The 13,185-nt window shown below is 36.7% G+C and overlaps 1 protein-coding gene across 39 annotated transcripts in view; it reads left to right on the plus strand.

Moving 5' to 3' along the window:
- Adgrl2 (adhesion G protein-coupled receptor L2) overlaps window positions 1-13,185 on the plus strand; it is a 624,560-nt gene that overhangs the window by 137,849 nt on the left and 473,526 nt on the right. The window lies entirely within an intron of this gene.

Raw genomic sequence — 13,185 nt, forward strand, 5'->3', positions numbered from 1 at the left:
TGCACTGCATGCGGGTCTTCCCTCCCTTCAAAAGTCAGGTTCTTTTGTGTGCTGCTTCAGGCTGGCTGCCTTCCTAGATTACTTACAAAAGTATTCTTCTGCTCTTAGGAAGTTTGGAGGAGGCGTGGAGTATGTCTGGAGAGCACAAATCACATAGTCAAGTGGAGATCAATTATTGACATTTTTGTAAATGAAGTCTGAAATTATTAGCTGCATTCCTGTGTAGAGGTAGGAAGAAGTGCAAAACACCCCACTTAGGCTACTTCTACCACATCTGGTGGTAGATGACTCAGTATGGGATAAGGGACTTTTAGAGGATAGTCTCACATTTCCATTTCCTTGAATCATCATCGTGATTTGCTTTCCTGGTGGTTTTTAAGTAATTGTATATTCCTAGATACTATCACTTCTGTGTTAAGGTAGATATACAGGAGCTTTGATTCCACCTATAGCAAAGTGACTGAAAGTCTAGGCTTTGGCACCAACCTAAATTCAATTTCGCGTTATTTATTAATCCAAGTGGTGGTTTTGCCACTTACCAGCTACAGAAAGTGGCCTTTGGAATTTTCATCTGCAAAGTTAAAAAATGGAATGGTAACTACCTCAAAGAGCTGTGGCATAGCATAAACCAGTTAGTAGAAATACAGCACTTATGTGCCAGCAGTGACCTGGCACACAGTAAGCACTAATTTACTGATTAACTAAAATGTTATTATTCTACCCCTCACTCTACTTTGTCTAAGTCCCTCTACTCTCCTATAGTCTGCAAACCTGGTTGTTGTAGAATTACTATTATTTTAATAATTTTATTTATTTATTTTTGGTCATGTTAGGTATCAAATCCAGGTCCTTGCTCAGGCTAAGTCCACATACTATTAGTTAACTACAGTCCCAGCCCTTTGGGAATTATTAAGGGAACCAAACTCCCAAGTTCCATTTAGCAGATTCTCTCCTAAAGGAGTTTTATTATCCTTCATGTAAATGCCAGAAAGGAAAATAATTGGCATCCATTGTCCCTTGAATGCATCCTGGCTGGCCCAGGTAATGCAACATGTAAAGTAGCCTGCAAGTGGGGCGCCTGCCAGCTCAGCACACGAAGTTGTTGGAGAATCAATTAGGAGGCTTGTCACCATTTCGGAAACACGAAAACATGAATTGGCATAGAGTTTCAGGAAGCAGAATAAAAAGGAACCAACAAAACAAAAAGCCTTTCAGGGGACTGGAGGCCCAGTTCTTCCAAATCACAGCCATGATTATGATCGCCATTAGAACTTAATGAGCCCGTGTATGGCTAATGACTTCATTTCTCCAGTAGATTTGCCAATAGTCCATGTTTCTAGTCACTTTCATCCTTCTCTTCCAAGAAGTAGAACTATGGTGCTTACAGGTCAGAAAACATGTCACTGGATTTTCCCTTCCTCCATTAGCAAAAGCATATCTCTCAGATCCACCACCTGCTTCCTTCCTTTCAGGACAGAGGTAACAAAGAAAATAACACCAGGTAGGGTTTATAGAGCCCTGGAATACCTGGGTTCAGTCCAAAATTGGGCTACTCTCTGACCTAATTTTCTCATCTTGAAAATGTTAATTGGCTGCTATCCTATCTACATTTACATAGTGATACATCACTACCCTATTTCCAAAGACAATATTAAAGACAAAAATGTGTGAAATTGCTGAGTATGCTGATACATGCCATCTACTCAGAACACTGAGGCAAAAGGATTGCAAGCTCAAGGCCAGCCTCAGCAACTTAGTTTGACCCTGTCTCAAACAAAAAATTAAAAATGGTCTGAGGTGGGGCTGGGTTTGTAGTTCAGTTAGTAGAGTATTTGCCTTACATGTGTGAAGCACTGTGTTCTGATCCTCAGAACCACATAAAAACAAATAAGTAAAATAGAGGTTGTGTCTGTCTACAACTAAAAAATATTTTTAAAAATGACATGAGAATATATATGTGTATATATATACATACACATATGTATATAAATATGTATACATATATATTTGTGTAGTAAGTTATATTTCATAGAGATTCTGATGGAAGAAATGGGATCCAAGATGTGATTTATAATAGTGAATAAAGTTCGGATTTACAGTGCTTTTCTGGACTCAACAAACACAAATCCTATGACTTTGGAGTATCCAGGGTCGATATAATGCACTGTTTCACTACAAGTGAGGCAGAGAGGTAGCTGAAGGGGCTGGGCAGTTCACAATGAAGTTATGTGAATCCCAGCAAGCAAGGCTTCCACTCTTCCAAGCCCATATCCCATCAAATGCCCAGTGTGGTTGGAGCCTGGGGTATCCCCCTCACCTTCCAACACTGAAGGTTCCAGGGACTACAGAGAGAATTGGTTCACTTCTGGAGAGGGAGGTCACTGCAACTACTACAACCTTTAAAACCCAAATGCTGCTCTTATGAGCACAGCTCACTCTATAACCACAACTGGCTGAAACGGAACTCAGAGGCTTTGAGGCTCATGCGGCCCAAGTGTTCTATCCCTGAGGACTCAGTTTCTTCTGCTCTTCCTGTTGGCCCATCAAGATGCTTTCTTTTGGTTTCTGAACAATCCCACAGTGAACCAGTTAAATAAGTTTGTTTTCTGCCTCCTGGGAATATTAATAAAGAAGGGGCTGAGACTAGCTCACTGGTAGAGCTCTTGCCTAGCATGCACAAGGCACTGGGTTTAATTCCCAGCAGTGCGAAAGAAGAAAAATGAATGGCCTGAGGATATAAATATACTTAATTACCATTATGAAGAGTTTAATGCATGCCTGCTACTCTGTTATATGCTTTAATATATGTATATCTCATCTAATTCTGACAAAAATTATATTAAGAATATATTGTTCCCAGTTTAAATATAAAAAAAAATGAGGTTTCAAAGTTTAATTTGATCAAGTTTAATTAACCAGTAGCAAGTGGCAGAGCCAGGATTTGAACCCACATCTCCCTGAGGCCATAGGCCATGCTCTTTCCATTATGTACACTTAGACGGTGTTGCCTCACTGTCTAATGATGCTTTTGTTATATACTCAGGTACCAGCAAGATGACTGAGTTGACAGTTTTATTGCATGTATGACCGTTAACATCAACCAATATTATTATTTAGTTCCATGAAGTCAATGAATGTTTTGAAAGGAGATGGGCTACAGATTCAGAAAAATCAATGAATATTTGAGTAAGCAAGTGAATTATAAACAGTAAAAGCATTATATGCGCTTTTCCTTGGAAGTAACAAGAAAGCTATAGTGTTAATAAAACAAACCCAATGTTAGTGACTTAAAGCCCCCAAAGTAGAAATCAGTCTGACAGTGAGTTAGGTTGATTTTGCTTGTTCCATAAACCGATTTCTCAATGAAGTTTCTTAATTTTGACATTCAGTATACAAAATCCACCTCATGTCTCTTTATGTTCCAATTCAAGGCCAGTTTTCTCCTAATCTCTTCTCATTTATTATTCGCTTTCATATAAGGCTCACTTTGCCTTCTTCTCACATTCTTCATGTTCTCCCAACTCGTTAACACTGTTCTTACTGTCTGAAAGATCTTTCATTGATCTTACCTTTTCTTCCATCAATTCTTCACTGTACTTATCTTCCAGGATCTGAAGTTCTGATTTTGCCCAAAGCCTCTTCAATTAATACGTATAAAACACTATAGTCCTTCCATGAAAATAATTTTTCCTCTATAGCCAAAGGCACTACCAGTGGTAAAATGTATTCACTTTGTATATAGCAGTAATTTCAGCAGTTAGATTGCACTAAGTCTATTTTTTTTTCTACTTTTGGTAGAAAGTTTATTGTAGAAAATGATTAAATATCAAAACATACAAGAAGGATATGGAAGTCATTGTTCATGCCAACACCCCCAAAAAAGAATCCTTGACATATTGTCATATTTCATTCTAATCCTTTTCTTTTTTCAACACATTTGGTTATAGTTTAACTTAAATTCCCCCTGCGTTATATATTTGTATACTGCTTTCTTTCCCCTCAAGCTAGACCCTCTAGGATTTGGTTTCACTCAGTTCTCTGAATTCTTATAAGCCAAGTAACCAGTAAGAGGTTTGAATCTTAGGAGGCCTGGTAAAGCATTGACTCAGAAGTACTCAGATTTCTGAGGCTTATTTAAAACATGTAATTCACACATGGACATGTGTGCAACTCCTGGGTACTTCTTCACTTTGCCTCTGACATGTGTTGATTTCCTGTTCATTAAGTCCTCTCTCTCTCTCTCTCTCTCTCTCTCTATATATATATATATATATATATATATATATATATATATATATAAATATTTGGGGGTGGGAGTACTGAGGGTTGAACTCAGGGGTGCTTTACCACTGTGCTACATTCCTAATCCTTTTACTTTTTTTTTATTTTGAAACAAGGTCTACCTAAATTGTTGAGGGTCTTGCTAATTTGCTGAGGTTGGCTTGAACTTGAGATCCCCCTGCCTCAGCCTCCCCAGTAACTAGAATTACTAAGCCTGGCAAAAATATCTTCTAAGGTATTAAAATCTGTTGCCAAGGCCCTATAGGATGCTGCATGCATTCCTGTAATTCCAGCGACTTGGAAAGCTGAGGCAGAAAGAAGGATCAATAAATTTGAGGCCAGCCTCAGCAACTTAGTGAGACTCTGTGTCCAAAAAAAAAAAGGACTGGAGATGTAATTCAGAGGTAAATTACCTCTGGGTTCAATTCCCCCACCCCCTAAACAAACAAACAAACAAACAAACAAAACCCATCATCAAGTCAGCAGGATAACAGATTAACTAAAGCAGAAGACTTTCAAAGATTGCATGAGATGCAAAAATGCTTTCCTTCTACAAAATTGTTTTCCTTAAATGCTATCTCTGAATCTCCTATCTATGAAAAATGGCTTTTCCTACCCCTTATGTATTTTTTTCACAATCCCTAAAAGAGATATGAGAGATTATCCAGGTTAAACACTGATTCTAGAACTCTTGGAAACCACCAAATAAATACATGCAGCTGTAGTGTAGATTTCACTACTGAAGTTTTAGAAGCTCAGGTCTGAGCACTACTAAAGCTGAGCATGAGGGTTGAACAGCTGTAAGAGAGCTGAGGTTCCCCCAGGCAGTGGGGATTCAAGAGGACAACCATGAATTGTCAGGACAATCAAGATACCATAGTATTTTAGACTACAGACATTCTGCGTCCAGGAAGATATTGCCAGCAAGAAGTCTGTGTTTTATTGAAGTCTAAACTAATTCCCCTTGTTTTGTGCTACTGAATGGTTCATTTGCTTTGGGAGCCTCAGGGGATAAAGGGGAGGGAAACAAATTAAGTCAAAACTGCAAAGACTTGTTAAAAACTACATAAGGTGTGTCTAGCTCTCTTATTGTTATATGATACACTGGGAGGAAAAAAAAAAATCTGTGGGAATTCCACCCTGACTGACTCCATAACAACTTACAGCTGATTAAGTAAAGCTTTGAAATACTCAGTGAAAATACAGAGAAAACCAAACTTAATATGCAATAGCATAAACTAATCATTGTTTCACTTTCTGGAAATTGTGTTGGCACTGGGGTGAGAAGTAGAAGAAAAAAGCTCCAAGAAAAACAAAAGCATCTCTCTGTAAATCAGTGAGTTTACAGATTAATGAAGAGCCAGACTCTGCTGTTAAGGACTTAATACACAGTGATTATGTGCATGTCCCTCCATAAGGGCAGGCACTTAAGAGTTCCAATGAGGGACTCGTATATGTGCCTAGAGAAAGGAGGAAATAGAAACATTTATGACTTCTGCACCACCCAACATATACAAAAACACATCCTCTCTTAATCCCTATCTATAAAACTTTATTTACATAGTTATAAATTGGGAAATCCCATGCATAAACCTCTGTATCTATTAAATACACAATGGTTTAATGGACTGGTGACCAGGCAGGCCTGCTGACTTTTGTTTTTCCTGGCAGCAAATAAGAAATTATAGGGAATCCATATTTCTAAAGGCAAAACAGCTCCCAGTCATTTGTGGCATCATTAGCAACATTGGGATGTCCCTAAAGGACAAAACACATAAATGTTCTCATGTCACTTACAATTGTGTCAAGGAGAAAACCAAAATGAACTTGCAAAGTCATGCACTAGCTCAATTTTGGAAGGAAAAAAAATCTTCCTTTGAAGGAAACGAAATCAATCCCCAGTTCAAATTAAATTTGAACTATTCTGTGAAACTCCAATACACAGCTCCAATAACAATCAGTACTTACGGACTTGAGGTGCAGGCAAATAATGTTTCATTTAAAAAGAAATTGAATGAGGATTACTGACAGAGAAAGTTTTGATGCTATTTTGTCATTAGTTAAAGTTAAATCATGCCATTATTGGCTGTCTTGACATCTCAATTCTCATTCTCCCCCCACTCCACTCATTCTTTTCTATGCAGTAGGGGCCCTTTGCTTGATTGGGCTTATGTCTTAATCTTATTAAAATCTTGTCATGAAAATGTATCACAAGTTAGGCCTGGCTCATGCAAAATTTAGCTTAAATTCTAGTGGCATGCAATACTTTGTTATGCACAAATCTTCTGTTTGGTTTGCTGACATTCTTCTTAGTGGGCTCTCATGGTGATTCATTATCTTGTGATATAGATTTCCAAGTATCATCTTTGTATTGATTTTTATATCTTTAATAACCACTCCACAGAAGATGGCTCCACTGGTGTCATTGATCGCATCAAAAATTCAAGGCTTACAGAAATACTAGAGGGCTAATTGGTAGCAGTACATTTCAGACTTAATCTTAATGCAGTCTTAATCTTCTGCATTAAACCTACCTGAAGCTTTCCTCTTGGAGTCAACGAGGGGAAGTTTTGTGCTTCGTTGAAAAACACCTGGTCAGAACATTGGAATAAATGGACTACAAACTTGAAAATGTCATCTTGATACTCAGGTATCAAGAGCAATCTCTTCATCAGGACTCTCCACATAACATGCTCTTTGCCTTCCCCTCTGCAGCCTCTGGCTCCACCCAGCCAAATGCTTGCCCATTTGGGAGCTAAACCAGGCTAAGATATGCCCTCATAATTCCATAGCATGGGCTACCCTGCAGTTACATAATTTCCCAACTTAACAATAAGTGAGATTCCTTTGTAGACATTCAGAATGATCATCCTGTCTGTGTAAATGACTTTAAAAAACAAATTTAGGATCTTGGTGTAAGGTTTTGTTTCTCACTGTAAGAAGAGAAGAAGCCACTTAAGAGAAGGTGGAAAAGGAGAAGCAATAAAAGAAAATTTGTATATATTCTGTTCCTTGGCAGAGTTTAGAACTAAGAACTAAATGTACACACTGATTCATCTGTAGCATAGATATTGTATCCAGTGCTAAGGAGAATTGGGAAATATTTTTACATATTTTTATTGATTCATTATACTAGTACACAATGGTAGAATATGTTCTTACATATTCCTACATGCATACAATAAAACAATATAATTTGGCCAATAACATTTCCCACTATTTCCCCTTTCCCTCTCCTTCTTCCTCCACCTAGTGCCTTTCTTCTACTGATCTCCCTTTGATTTTTTAGGAGACCCCAATCCCCACCTTTTTTTTTCTTTTTCCTCTCTAGCTTCCACATCTGAGAGAAAACAAAGACCTTTGACTTTCTGAGTCTGGCTTATTTCACTTAACATAATGGCCTCAAGTTTCATTCCTTTTCCTATAAAGGAAACTTCATTTTTCTTTATGGCTGAATAAAACTCTATTGTGTATGTATACCACATTTTCTTTATTGTAATTTTAAAGACATTTTAGAGTTAGAGTGAGGATTTTTAGAAAGACTAGAAATACAAAAGGATGAATCAAGGAAGGAGGCCACAGTGAGATATTATAAAAGACATGGTGAGTTTTTGATATTAACATTCAGATTCTTGAATCTTAGGATTCCAGTGATTCACCAGAAATTATAGTTGCAAATTTCAGTTTCTAATTTTTAAATTGAGATCATAATAATCTCATAAACAAAAGAATAATAACTGTCAGGTCTATGCAAGTAATTTATCTGTTTAGTGTTTGAAGATGATCTCAGCAACAAATTCTAAGTGTCACATTACAGTGCAAGCATAGATTTCAATTTATCTAGGATATGATATTTAAAGAAACAGCAAATCTTTATCTTTTTTCTTCTCTTTCTTATGGTACCAGGGATCAAACCCAGGGGCATTTAACCACTGAGCCACATCCTGGGCCCTTTAAATATTTTATTTTGAGACAGCCTCTTGATAAATTGCTGAGGCTGACTTGGAACTTGCGATCCTTCTGCCTTAGCCTCTTGAGTGGTTGGGATTACAGGCATGTACAAACCACACCTGGCTAAATTCTTATAAAAATTCTTTTTCCATTGAAGTCATTATTCCTGTTTCATAGTTGTTTGCTTGACAGTTAATTTAGGGACCACGTATCTGGTCATAAATACCCATGTGCTGATGAAATTTCCATTTATACTATTTCCAGCTCATCCTCCTTTCTAACAGGCCACAGTTTTCAAACCTAAGGGAGCAAAGCACTTTTGAGCAGTTTCATTATAGATGGTTTGACTTCATACCGTATGTCTGCCTTTTGAGCTGACTTCCCACAAAGCAGTTGCTGATTTTACTAGTTTATCAAAGAATTTGTTATCCCACCTCTTGGCTCTGCTTGCCTTCTATTTTCTTCCTCCTTTGCTTTCTTCCTTCCCTTTTATATTATTTTATTTTTTGAGTACTGGGGATTAAATCCAGGGATGCTTTAACATAGAGCTACATTCCCAGCCCCCCCCCTTTTTTTGGATGGGGAAATGAACCAGGGTTATTTTACCACAGAGCTACATCTTTTTGATTTTTGAATTTTGAGACAGGGTCTCACTAAGTTGCTGAGGCTATCCTCAACTTGTAATTCTCTTACCTTAGCCTCCTAGGTCACAGGGAATACAGGTGTGTGCCACCATGCCTGGCTTCTTTGGATATTTTAAATGACAAGGTTTATGAATATATAAAATGAAAGGAGACAAAAATTCTCTAAATTTAGCTACTATAAGACATCATGAAGAGAGTTTTCCAATGTTGAGAAATTTCTTTTATCCTGAAACTTTGCCTTTTCACTTTTTTCTAACATTCACAGAAACTATTAAAAGTCTCTGAGGTTCAGTCTAGAAAAGATATCCTTTTGCTGAATAAAAAATTAATATGAAACATGAATATAATTTTCAGTTCTTATTTACTTTTTGGTGCTGGAGAAGGAATACTGGGCTTTGCAGATGTAATTTTCTTTTTAAAACTTCTAATTTTATAAAAAGAAACTGAATATCCACTCTTAATATACGACAAAAAAAAAAGGTATCTATTTGGTGCTAACCAACTCATTCTTTTATTCTTTTTGAAAAATTGTCTTTCCTTTTTAAAATAGTATTGTCTATTTTTACCCTTGACAAGAAATTAAGTTTTGACTTATTACTTAACAATAATACTGTCAATAATATCTGGTTATTGAACAAGAATCAAATATTTGAAAAATGCCACTAGCAAAAACATGTTTTAAATTTTTACTCTATATTAAATTTTTCTTTGATAGTTTTAAAAACTACAGAGTTAATAGACATTTCCAACCAAATGAATTTTTAAAATATTAATTTGTATATAAAATGGCCCAGAAGTGAAGTATGAAAGTATTGCTTTATTTTTTTTTTAAAGCATTAGGTTTTGTCTCCCTTTGGGAAGCTCATTCTTTTTTTTAAAGAGAGAGAGAGACAGAGACAGAATTTTAATATTTATTTTTTAGTTTTTGGTAGACACAACATCTTTGTTTGTATGTGGTGCTGAGGATCGAACCCGGGCCGCACGCATGCCAGGCGAGCACGCTACCGCTTGAGCCACATCCCCAGCCCCAGTATTGCTATTTTCAAAGCATTTGCTTTCAGACTTTGTTCTTCTGGTCACAGCTTGGTACCTGTTACACTCTCCAAGCAGAGTTTCCATGTCATTCCATAGAGGGAGACACCTTTGGAATCATTATTGATCTCATCATTGAGAGAAAATTGCATGTGCTTTTCAATTTTGCTGCTATGAATTGAGATAACCTCAAATTATAAATTCAACGCTCAATGGACAAAATTGGCATTCTAACTTCCAGTCAGGTAACAAAAATAACGCCATGCTTGGGGCAACTATGATGCTTTCACTTGTATTATCTTGAATTGTTTCAAAGATCAAATTTAAGAAATACCATCTTCATTCTACAGATGAGAAAACTGCAATTAAGTAATGTTGTAAAAATTCACAAAATCAATAACATAAGACTTTCTGTTCCATTTGGCAAATAGCAATATCCTCTAGAATAGAAATTTGCCAATGGTTAGTAAAAATTTTTATTTTTGTGTTAAGATTACTTACCATGAGGGCTGGGGTTGTGGCTCAGTGGTAGAGCACTTGCCTAGCATGTGTGAGACACTGGGTTCAATTCTCAGAACCACATATAAATGAATAAAATAAAAGTTCATCAACATCTAAAAAAAATTTTTTTTAAAAGATTACTTACCACGAGTCTACTTTCTTAAAATATTTTTAAATGACAATAACACATTATATATGCACAATGTTGTACAACATGTCTAGGATTGGTTCATCTGGCCCAACTGAAACTTTATACCTGCTGACTAGAAATTCTCCATTTCTTCCTCCCCATAAGCCTGGCTGGTAGTCATCATTCTACTTTCTACTTCTCCAAGTTTGACTACTTTAGATACCTTATCTAAGTGGAATCATGCAATATTTGTCCTTCTGTGACAGACTTATTTCATTTAACATAAAGTCCTCAAAGTTTATATATGTCACATATTGGAGAAATTCTTTTTTGAAGGCAAAATAATATTCTATTGTATGATACATACCGAATTTTCTTTACCCATTCATATGTCTATGGACATTTTAGGTTGTTTCCTCATCTTGGCTATTGCAAATAACGCTGCAATGAACACAAATATGTAAATATCTCTTTGTTGTCCTGATTTTAATTCATTTGTATAAATACCCGGTGGTGGGTTTACTGGATCATATGGTGGTTGTAGTTTTAATTTTTTGAAGAACCCTCATACTGTTGCCCTGGGCAGCTACACTATTTCACTTTCCTCCAACAATGTTTCTCCACATCTTTGCCAAGTTTTGTCTTTTATTAATTTTGGTAACAGACAGACTAAGAGGTGTAAGGTCAACTCATTCTGGTCTTTGCATTTCCCTGATGATTAGTGACATTGAACACCTTTATGTACCTGGTGAGGTGACTATTTCTGTGTCCTAGGCTTCCTTTTAACTCTAGCAATTATTTCCTTTGCTGCTCAGAAGCTTTATAGTTTGATATTGTCCCACTTTGTTGAATTTTGTTCAATGTTTTATACTAATAATTTGTTTGTGGGAGGGGGGTACGGGGTATCAGACCCAGAGGTTCTTTACCACTGAGCTACACTCTTGTCCATTTTAATTTGTTTTGAGGTAGGGTTTTGCCAAGTTGCCAAGGCTGACATCGAATTTATGATATTCCTGCCTTAACTTCATGAGTCCCTGGGATTACAGGTGTGTGCTATCATGCCTGGATATACTAATGACTTTTTTTTTTTTATGCTAGGGAGTGAACCCAGAGCTTTACCACAGAGCTATTCCATCTTTGAGACAGGTTTGCTAAGTTACTGAGGGTCTTGTTAAGTTGTTGAGGCTACTCTAGAACTTGAAGTCCTCCTGACCCAGCCTCCAGAATTGCTGGGATTACAGGTGCTTGCCACCAGACCTGGCCTACGTTAATGATTTTTTTAAAGAATACATATTGTGCTTAAAATAGAGATCAGGGATTGGGTTGATGTTTCCAGAACATTATTTTGTGTCAATTTTACTTCAAGCCACATAATGAAACAAAGCATTTTGTAATTTTTTTCTTTCATAAGAATTTACAAATACAGAGGCTGGGTGTACAGCTTAGTGGTAAAGTCTTTGCCTGGCATGTATGATGCCCTAAGTTCAATTTCCATCACTAAAATAAAAAATATATATATATTTACAAATACAATAACAAAATATTTACAACAGCTGAGTTACTTTAGGCATGAAGTAACTAATGAATTATTTCATGAATTGTTTCATTTTCAAAGTTAAAGCAAAAATTGCAGGGTTTTTTGTTGTTGTTGTTTGGCTTTGTTTGTTGGTTGGTTGGTTTGTTTCCCTTCTAGAGGTAGAGACTGAACTCAGGGCTGATTTACCCTGAACTGAATCTCCAGCTCTTTTCTATTTTTTACTTTGAGACGAGATCTCACCAAGTTACCCATGCTGCCCTCAACCTTGTGATCTACCTGACTTAGCTGCCCAAGCAGCTAAGCAAAAATTGCACATTTTTACATTAAAAAATGCATATTCTCAATCCATACATTTGACAGGTTATATTACAAATTTCCTAAGGTTTTTTTTTTTTTAAATTTCAAACTTTCCATGTCCCACATCAGACAAACAGACTCAAAAATCTTAGGTAGCACAGCTTGCAGAAGTTGTATTTAGGGTTGGGGATGTAGCTCAGGGGTACGGTACTTGCCTAGAATGTGCAAGGACCTGGGTTCCATCTTCAGCCCCACATACACACCCACATGCACACACAAAGGTAGAATGTACTGTTTCCTCACTAATTGAATATGTTGCTGAGGAGTTGAAGAGTCATTTCTTTAATTTATTAATGAGGAATGAAATGGTCAGAAACAGGACAAGAAACTTTGAATTTTCTACCTTTTACCAAATTGCCTCTGAATGCTGCTCCTAACCAGGCAAGAGACATGTAAAAACACAGACTGTAAGAAACCGATCTATGGCTTCGGATTTTCCTATAAAATTGCTAGCATTTTCCTTGCTGCAAGACGCTCTGTCTTACCTCCGTCAGGTGTATATTTTTATATCAGTCCAGAAGGCAACAGCAGTACTCATGCAGACATGTGACAATCCAGATGTCTCCTGCTCTCCTTTCATTCATGCAACCTTCCATTTCTTTCTGTCCTTTGGCAATATTGCTAAGTTTTTAAAAGAGAAAAGGAGTCCAGAAAATAGAACCAAATATGTTTTTAAAGCAGAACAAACACATTATTTACTGAGCAGTAAAAGCCTTTTATCTTAGTTTTAGCATTTTTAAATGTTTAATATT

Source organism: Marmota marmota, unplaced genomic scaffold (genome assembly GCF_001458135.2).
Source record: "Marmota marmota marmota unplaced genomic scaffold, marMar, whole genome shotgun sequence".
Taxonomy (NCBI): domain Eukaryota; kingdom Metazoa; phylum Chordata; class Mammalia; order Rodentia; family Sciuridae; genus Marmota; species Marmota marmota.